Raw genomic sequence first — 10,346 nt, forward strand, 5'->3', positions numbered from 1 at the left:
ACTCCACAAGAATTTTGGCACATTCATGGTGGACATAAGTGATCGAGCCACTTCTAAAATGTGTCGGTTTTTCCTTTCTGCAACACCATTCTGAGCAGGGGTATCTGGACATGATGTTTGGTGCATTATGCCTTGTGCTGACAGGAAACCTCCAAATTGCTTGTTTACATATTCAGTTCCATTGTCAGATCTGATCACCTGCACCTGCACATTGAATTGGTTTCGCACATAGGCATAAAACTCCTGAAAACATTGGAATACCTCATCTTTATGTCGCATGAGGTACACCCAAGTCATGCGAGTGTGGCAGTCTATAAATGTCACAAAATATTTCATTCCACTAACAGAAACAACAGGACATGTCCACACATCAGAGTGAATCAGCATAAACGGGGATATACTCCTTAGCCCCTTACTCAAATATGAGATTCTTGTGTGCTTTGCATATTCACATGCATCACACACAAGCTTACTCTTGTCTACTCCACGCATTACATCAGGAAACATCTTACTCATCTTATCAAAAACCATATGCCACATGCGACAGTGATGGATCATCGCCATTGTCTTACTTACTCCAACTAGTACAACCAAAATAGGACTAGCACCAGACCTAGACACATCACGATCCATATACCACAATCCACTATGCCTGGTTCCTGTCCCAAGTTTCCTTCCAGTCATCCTCTCCTGAATCAAACATATTTTCTTATCAAGAGTTATTTGGCAATCTATCTGATCAATCAAAGCACTTAGAGAAAGCAAGTTCACAGGAAAAGCTGGAACATGTAATACATCAGATAATTTAATAGTGGGTGTACATTGAACTGATCCAACTCCTTTAATCGGTTGTGAGGTTCCATCAGCAGTTTGTATTGTTTCACAATGTGTAATTGGGTACTGAGTATATGATTCAAGCTCAGTTGAGGTACCCGCAACATGCTTGGATGCTCCAGAATCTAATATCCAATCTGGAAGGAAATTATGTGTGGATATAGATGCATTTGCAAAGTTACCTTCCCCTGTGTAGACAAAGTGGGCAAAGTTCTCGAAGGTGTTGTCCTCCTGGCTTCTACTCTTCGACTCCCCTTGAGAGGTTGTTGACGTCCCTTCTTCTTGCGTTGCCAAGTTAGCCAAGTTTGCTTTGAAGCCACTGGAATAATTCGAACCCCTCGAGTTACCTCTGCCTCTAACTCCCCGGTATCCACCTCGGCTGTAACCTCTTCCCCTACCACGTATTTCTCTGCGTTGTGCTGTGCAATTGATGCTTATGTGACCTTTCTCTCCACAGTTGAAGCACTCTCTTGTCTCCTTCCATTCAGACACAGTAAATGCTGAGCGAGATGCATTTGCTTCTCCAGTCCTGGTCAACTTCAACCTGACCTCCTCCTGTGCCATTGCTGCAACTACCTCCTCAAGCGAGGGGAGCTTTAGCTGATGAAACAACCCAGCACGCCTTCCTTCAAATTCTGAGCTAAATCCCTTCAAGAATTTCATCACTCTCCTACGCTCTACCCACTTCTTAGTAGCAACTATACATTCTGAATGTGGTAACTCCAGTGGATCATAGTGGTCTAAGTCAGCCCACAAATGCTGCAATTCTGCTACATACTCCATCACCGACTTATCCCCTTGTTTTAGCTTATTTACTCTATCCTCAATCTGCGCCATAAGCATTATGTTCCCTTTCCCGGAGTACAATGTTTCCAGGGTTTTCCATACCTCTGCTGCATGGGGAAGAGTCTCCACGGATGCTGCAATGGATGGGGTCAAGGAGTTCAGCAGCCATGCCACCACCAGAGAGTCAATGACACTCCACTTCTTCCACTCTTCACTTGCCCTGTTCGCCGGTTCATCTACTTCTCCTCTGACATAGCCTTCCAGCCCCTTTGTCCTCAATATTAGCAATGCCCTTCTGGACCAGCTTAGGTAGTTTGTGACCCCTTCCATCTTGATTTCATTTGGCATCAGTTCTATTTTCTGTATCACCTCAGGCTGAGGAACAAGCGCACCTGGGGAAGCCACACCCTCTGCCTTGACAGTGATGAGCTCAGCTAGCTTCTCCAACGCCTTTACCAACCCCTGGTTGTCCCCCATCTTTCCAATCTTGAATCAAACCACTAGCAACCTCCAGCAACCACTGCTCCCCACTTTCACCTCTCTACTACCTCCTCCCCTCAGATCTGGGATTCCACCTCTCCTTCTTCCACACAAGCCTTCTCCTCTCAGACAATCGCCAGCAAGCACAACCAGCCAACCATCATCACCACTGCTGGGATTGGGAACCCAAGCTCTGACACCATGTAGAATCAGGGGAGAGAGGGGTGGCGGCTGGGATAGAAAGATGGCCTGGTATTGTATTCTATTGGAGTTAGGGTTTCCTGTACAAGGGGGCAGCACATATATAGGCTGCAGGGTTACATGGGCCACATGGGACACATGGCCCACATGGGCCATAAGCGCACACACACACATACACACACTAAAATACAGATAAGACACAGCCCAACAGAAGAGAGAAAAAAGCCATACAGAACTCAAAATATTTTCCGTATCTATACAGGCTCGGTCCATCTATCATCAAGCAATACCTTCACCCATGCACGGCAAGGCAGTGGTCAAGCTGTGGATCCAATGTCACCATTGATGTTCCAAATGAAATAGGACACAGTATTACTGAGGGGAGGGCTGCATGTGGTTGTCACCAATTAGTGCATGGTTAATTCCCTCCCAGCCATGGTAATCCACATTAGACTTGCCGTCCAATCAGTTATATTCTTATGTAGAACTCTTGTGCCTTGACCTATTATTCAATAAATACTCTATTAGATATCCGAGATTTCCCCAGATAAGGTGCGAAGCCCAGATCATATGATAAGTCACAGACTAGTAGCCAGACGCACTCCTGTTTTAAGCTTTAACATACCTAATAGCATATCAAGATCCATAAAAAGTCAATGAAAGATTACAGAAATGGAATATACCCGGTTAACAGCTAGGGAATAATACTCTCTAATCTGGCGGCAACATCCAGAAAACATTGCTAGTAACATCCAGTGCAATTTCTCGGACTCATCTGGTGACAGTGCTAGCATCAGAGCCTCTGATCTGTGCAAATAACATGAAAAAGTAATGAGATATGTGATACATCTTGTGCACTTCCAAGTTTGAACAGTAGCACCCCAAATAACGTGATAATACATGATGTGCGCCAAGTGAGCAACAAGGAACATGTAGGGTGTGTGTGTACGGAAAAACCGATGCAAGTTGCGTACATTCACAAGAAACACTTAATGGAAATAAGAAGACATATAAGGCCAAATTAATAGCTTACTACAATCATATAAATCACTGTTTGGATACCAAATCAACATGATGTATCCACACAAAATGGTTTGCTGGTAGCCAACGTAATGCATCAACCTATATACTTTCCACTCTGAATAATATGAACTAGGAGAGAGAACAAGACTAACAAGCTAGAAAGTAAAAATGACAGAGGAAGATTTGTTTTCACAAATCTAATTGTTTTTGTGATTATAGGTTGCCAGTTAATGGTTGGACAATGGCGGAACTCTGAACTGTCAGAATGGGCTGGTATTTTTAGAAAATAAAACGGCGACATAAAGAAAGAAATGTCGAAGAGCACAGATGCGGGTATGAAAAGATAAACCCTTCGCAACAAAAAAATCTTCTTCCAGTAGTATGATACCTCGCACAATATAGTGTTCCTTCATTCAGAATATGGTAATAAATAACCATAACACATAAAGAATAGAAGTACCAGCTTTTTGTTGCTCGGAATATTTCCATATCTGACAAAGGCAAAATAGAATATTCTGTTTCCACAAATAAGTCCTGAAAAGACTACGCCTGTTACCAACATCATCGCAAGATCCTGAAGAAGAATAAGCCACAGCTCCAACCACAAGTTGTGATCAGTGAACATGTCCTCTGCTTGATCTTAAAGGACTTCACAAAAGGAGAAATATGCTTTCATCTTGACAATACCAAAAAATTCCAGTAATCCATCACATCCAGATACATCTATGACGGCCCTGAGCATGTAGAAACCAAACCAAAATTACATGTATAGCAATGTGAATCTGAAGTGTGAGCAGGATGATACAGTAGCAAATGAAACGTCAGAAGAGAGACGGTTCTCATAGCATTGAGATGTGAGACTCACAAGTCCCTTTCCTGATTTGGGACATCCAGCCGTTGGCACCGCCAGCACCTCCTCCATCAAAGACCACCTCCATGGCAACCAGGTTCAAACTATGGATTCCTTCAGGATTTGTGGTCCAAGAGAAGAGGCGGATGTGAGTATTATGGGCTCGCTCAAGGGTTGGCATGTATGACATGTGGAGCAAGGTCGTATGACCACGCGAACGCCACTTATTTTTCAGCGAAAAAGTACATAAATTAATTATGTATAGTTCACATAGTTCACACCAGTTTGTCGCCTTTTTCCTTATAATGTGGAGGTTCCAAAGCTGGCTTCCCGAGCGTTATTTAGCGAGGCAGGTGGAAGGTCGTCAACTTTTCCATTTCATTCTCCACTGGGCATTAAACCCCACATATTAGATACTAAGAGAGAAAAATGGAAAGCTCGGTTTTCCCCACCACGACCCCACTCTGGCATCCATATCAAGCTAGGAACAACGGGAAGAAACAGTAGTGGGATAGGGTTGAAAAACAACGGTTTCCTTTTCTTCTCAATATCTAATATGTGGGGTCTACTGCCTAGTGTAGAATGATGTGGAGAAGTTGACGACTTGCCACCCACCTCGCCAAATAACGTTCACGAAGCCAGCTTTGGAACCTCCTCATTTAAGGAAAAAGGCGACAAACTAGTGTGAACAGTGTGAACTATACGTAATTAACTTTTGTACTTTTTCGCTGAGAAATAACTGGCATTGGCGCCATTTGAGCTTGCTCCACATGACAGACATATGCCAACCCCCGAGCCAGCCCATAATACTCACATCTAGCTTTACCTTTTGAACCACCAGTCGGAAGGAAACCATAGTTCGAACCTAGGTGCCATGGAGGTGGTGTTCGATGGAGGAGGTGCTGGCGGTGCCAGCTACTAGAGGTCCCAAATCAGGAATGTGATTCAAGAGTCTCACATCTCAACATTGTGAGCACCGTCTCTTCTCCCTGTTGGCCGTTTGATTTGCTAGTTGTTTGGTAGTATATCATCGTGCTCACGCTTCAAATTTCCATTGCTATGTTCGTAATTTGGTTTATGCATGCTATTGGGCGTCATAGATGTATGTGGATGTGATGGATTGGTAGAAAATTTGGTGTTGTCCAAATGAGAGCATATTTCACCTTTTGTGAAGTCCTTAAATATCAAGCAGAAGGCATGTTCTTTTCCAAGATCGTGCGATGATGTTGATAGCAGACGTAGCCTTTTCAAGACTTATTTGTGAACACATAATGTTCTATTTTGCCTTTACCAATTATAGAAATATTTTTGAGCACAAAAAACTGGTAATAGTATTGCTACTTATTCTTTGTGTGTTCTTGTTATTTACTACCATATTCTGAATGAACATTATGTGGTGGGACGCGTTGCCACCACGTGTGGTCGTTGGATGTCTAGATGACAACCGGAGAGCTACGAAGGGCATGGCAGCTAGGCGGATGCCGAGGCAGCGGCCACATACTATGATGGTCTATGTGTGCTGATTGTTGCAAATGTTGCATGGTTCTAGGAGCGCGTGTTCTTTTGCAAAATATCAGGTCGGCTGAAACCCGCTCCTAATCGCAACTTTGGTTTCTCTTGCCGTTTAACAAAGGCGGTAATTATGTTGTGATGCCTTGCAAAGCGACTTTTATGCTCCTTCGGGAGTATGTCATTGTCCTGCCCTCCGTGGGTGGGTCATGCCTGATATGCTTTGCTAGGTGGAGGGGGCGAGAAGGATTCAATGGGTGGAGGGGGCAAGAAGATTCAATGCGGCAGAGTTTATTCAACGGCATTCATTTAGTGCATCGTTGGTGCGTTTGTCTGTGGTTTCCATCACATTGGCGACCGGTGGAGGCTTTGTGGCCTTTGTATCTGGTTTCCCATAATTAACTGGGCAACTCTTTTCTTCCATACGGAAATGCAGGAACCAAGTTGTTAGTTGAAAAATAGCTAGCTTGACATGAAACTGAGGAACTACTACTTGATCCGCTCTACAATCAACACCACATGTGCATGGTTAAAATAATGGCAAATAATGGTTTAAACATATGTGAGGATCAGATAACTGATCATACCCTTGTTACTCTCCACTCCAAAGATGGTAGTGGATATGTCCCTGAGGGAGAATACAAGACTCATTGCAATTGAATCTTCTATGATAGAACAAATGACGGGAACAACAAATGCAGGGAGAGGAAGGGCAGAGAGGTGACCAAGTGAGTGAAGAAGATAAATGAACTTCCCAAATTACACTTCCATACTCCCCATGGTGATGGGAGGCCCTTTAGAAGTCGTGTTGCATAGGAGTAATTAAATGGCAAGAAAGGCTTCATCAAGATCGTCTACTCACATATCAAACAAGTTGGTAAGCGAAAGCATTAAACGTTTGGAGCTACAACTTAGTGGGCGACACAAAGAAGTTGGAATAAGGCAGATAACAACACAACTTAAACTTTAATAAAATGAGAAATAAAGTTACTTTCTACAAAATAAATAGATAAGAGAAAACTTTGTGTGTGCCATTGAAACTTCACTGAGAAATTAAGACTGTGACATTCCCTAACTCTTATTACCATGTAGGACATGGAGATTCCGGTGTGCGCCATTCATTTTCTTTTTCTTGCGTGTGACCTCTAACTCGTATAATTGTGTCTGGCATGGAAATGTTGTGTATTATACACAGTGGCCTACTAGAACCATATATAATTTATTAGAATGTTGTGTATGCCACTGGCTACTCGCATGTAAATTTTGTGTATGCCGGCAGAGCAGGTGAGCAATGCAACAAGAAGTTGATGCACAATGAGTAGATTTTTCTACATAGATGAGGGGACAGCAGGTGTATGTATGGGTGCACGCGCATGCGCACAGACAAATCCCAAGCCTCCAGGCCAAATTGGAACAGCAAATAGCATGGATGGAAGAGGTAGGTAACTATATAAATGAACTACAAACGCAACCTTGCTCGACACTAATCCTTTTCGGAAAGAAAAATTATGGTCAATTGCAACCTAATACTCCCTCCGTTTCATCTATGTCAATCAATTGTGGTGTCACTCAGGACGGGTGTATCCAGGACAAAACCAAGTCTGCCTTGAGAACAAGAACGAGTGCATCATTTCCGGTAGCATACATGCGAGCAAGTGCAGCACTCTAGTAGCAGTTTTGGCACACCAGCAAGGTGAAGAATTTGATGGGCTAGGCACCCATGACTTCTCAGTAAGCTTCCAATGCTGGGGCCAGAACGAGCCTTGGAACAGGGCTGAGTTGCTAGACGTGTATCATCCAACACTGAAGGAAGGAGTCTGGCTCGCCATGCAGCTGAAAGTGAACGGAGGGCGAGCTTGATACTTAACCGTGTCAATTGTACCGAGAGCTATCAAAGTTAACTCTTCAGTCTTCAGTACCAGAAAAGTCAGCATGGTTAAAATCATTCTCGTGAAAGGAAGAAAGAGTGATCCATGTCAAAATCCTTTCATAAGCTCCCCACAGGCAGCAACAGTTGCCAGTGAATTATAGTTTATTTTTGTAAATGTGTTGGGGCCAGAACTCACACAAGGTTGATGCAACGAGCTCAGGTATTTATACAGGGGCTCGGTCCCCTCTATCATCAAGCAATACCTTCACTCATGCACGGCTAGCCAGTGGTCAATGTGGATCCAATGTCATCGTTGATGTTCCAAATGAAATAGGAAACAGTGGTATTACTGAGGGGAGGGCTGCCTGTGGTTGTCACCAATTAGTGCATGGTTAATTCCCTCCCAGACATGGTAATCCACATTAGACTTGCCGTCCAATCAGTTATATTCTTATGTAGAACTCTTGTGCCTTGACCTATTATTCAATAAATACTCTATTAGATATCCGAGATTTCCCCAGATAAGGTGCGAAGCCCAGATCATGTGATAAGTCACAAGACTAGTAGCCAGATGCACTCCTGTTTTAAGCTTTAACATACCTAACAGCATATCAAGATCCATAGAAAGGCAATGGAAGATTATAGAAATGGAATATACCTGGTTAACAGCTACTACAAAAACAGTACTCTCTAATCTGGCAGCAACATCCAGAAAATATTGCTAGTAACATCCAGTGCGATTTCTCGGACTCATCTGGTGACAGTGCTAGCATCAGAGCCTCTGATCTGTGCAGATAATATGAAAAAGTAATGAGATATGTGATACATCTTGTGCACTTCCAAGTTGCAACAATAGCACTCCAAATAACGTGATAATATATGATGTGCGCCGAGTGAGCAACCAAGCAACCAGGAACATGTAGGGTGTGTGTGTAAGAAAAAACCAATGCAAGTTGCATACAATTACAAGAAAAGCTTAATGGAAATAAGAAGATATACAGGTCAAACTAATAGCCGAGTACAATCATATAAATCACTGTTTGGATATCAAATTAACATTTTGTATCCACACAAAATGGTTTGCAGGTAGCCACCTTAACATGTCAGGCTATATACTTTCCACTCTGAATAAATATGAACTAGGAGAGAGAAGAAGTCTAACAAGCTATAAATTAAAAATGACAGGAAGATTTTTTTATAATTTATAACCTGTTAGTTTGTAGTAGACCTGCCAGTTAATGGTTTGACTATGGCGGAAGTCTGAACTGTCAGAATGGGCTAGTATTTTTAGAAAATAAAACGGCGATATAAAGAAATAAATGTCGAAGAGCACAGACACGGGTATGAAAACATAAACCCTTCACTACAAAAAAATCTTCTTCCAGTAGTATGATACCTCGCGCCATATAATGTTCCTTCATTCAGAATATGGTACTCCCTCTGTTCACTTTTATAAGGCTTTGAAGACATTTCAGACAATGTGCAAATCAGTCTATTTTTAGTTGTCTGAAATGACTTACAAAAGTGAACGGAGGGAGTAGTAAATAACCATAACACACAAATAATAGAAGTACCAGCTTTTTTTTGCTTGGAATATTTCCTTATCTGAAAAAGGCAAAATAGAACATTCTGCTTCCACAAATAATGAAATAAGTCCAGAAAGGCTACGCCGGCTACGAACATCATCGCAAGATCCTGAAGAAGAATAAGCCACAGCTCCAATCAAAAGCTGTGATCAATGAACATGTCCTCTGCTTGATCTTAAAGGACTTCACAAAAGGTGAAATATGCTCTCGTCTTGACAATACCAAAAATTTCCATCACATCCAGATACATCTATGATGGCCCCGAGCATGTAGAAACCAAAATTACATGTATAGCAATGCGAATTTGAAGTGTGAGCAGGATGATACTGTAGCAAATGAAACGGCCCGGGGGGAGGAGAGAGACGGTTCTCATAGCATTGAGATGTGAGACTCGCGAGTCTCTTTCCTGATTTGGGACATCCAGTCGTTGGCACCGCCAGCACCCCTTCCTCCTTCAAAGAACACCTCCATGGCACCCAGGTTCAAACTATGGATTCCTTCAGGACTTGTGGTCCAAGAGAAGAGATTGGATGCGAGTATTATGGGCTGGCTCAAGGGCGGCATGTATGACATGTGGAGCAAGGTCGTATGACCACGAGAATGTCACTTATTTTTCAGCGAAAAACTACATAAGTTCATTATGAACAGTTCACACTGCTTTACACTACTTTGTCGCCTTTTTCCTTATAACGTGGAGGTTCCAAAGCTGGCTCCCCGAGCGTTATTTAGCGAGGCAGGTGGCAGGTTGTCAATTTTTCCACTTCATTCTCCACTAGGTAGTAGACCCCACATATTAGATATTGAGAGAAAATGGAAACCTCCGTTTTTCCCACCATGACCCCACTCTGGTATCCATATCAAGCTAGGAACAACGGGAAGAAACAGTAGTGGGGTGGGGTTGGAAAACAACGGTCTCCATTTTTTTCTCAATATCTAATATGTGGGGTCTACTGCCTAGTGGAGAATGATGTGGAGAAGTTGACGATTTGCCAGCCACCTCGCCAAATAACATTCACGAAGCCAGCTTTGGAACCTCCTCGTTTTAAGGTAAAAGGCGACAAACTAGTGTGAGACGATGTGAACTGTACGTAATAAACTTTTGTACTTTTTCGCTGAGAAATAACTGGCATTGGCGCCATTTGACCTTGCTCTACATGTCATACAGGCCAACCCCCGAGCCAGCCCATAATACTCACATCCAGCTTCT

General features: G+C 42.8%; 1 long non-coding RNA gene across 1 annotated transcript; it reads right to left on the reverse strand.

The window, feature by feature from the left end:
* Nucleotides 1-314: 314 nt before the first annotated feature.
* Nucleotides 315-1,209, reverse strand: LOC119335348. The gene is made up of 2 exons (XR_005161827.1): nucleotides 1,017-1,209; nucleotides 315-690 (listed from the first exon to the last, which is right to left on the reverse strand). It is a non-coding gene; the product is annotated as an uncharacterized LOC119335348 (long non-coding RNA).
* Between the last annotated feature and the right edge of the window lie 9,137 nt (nucleotides 1,210-10,346).

This window comes from Triticum dicoccoides, chromosome 7B, assembly GCF_002162155.2.
Source record: "Triticum dicoccoides isolate Atlit2015 ecotype Zavitan chromosome 7B, WEW_v2.0, whole genome shotgun sequence".
Lineage (NCBI taxonomy): Eukaryota > Viridiplantae > Streptophyta > Magnoliopsida > Poales > Poaceae > Triticum > Triticum dicoccoides.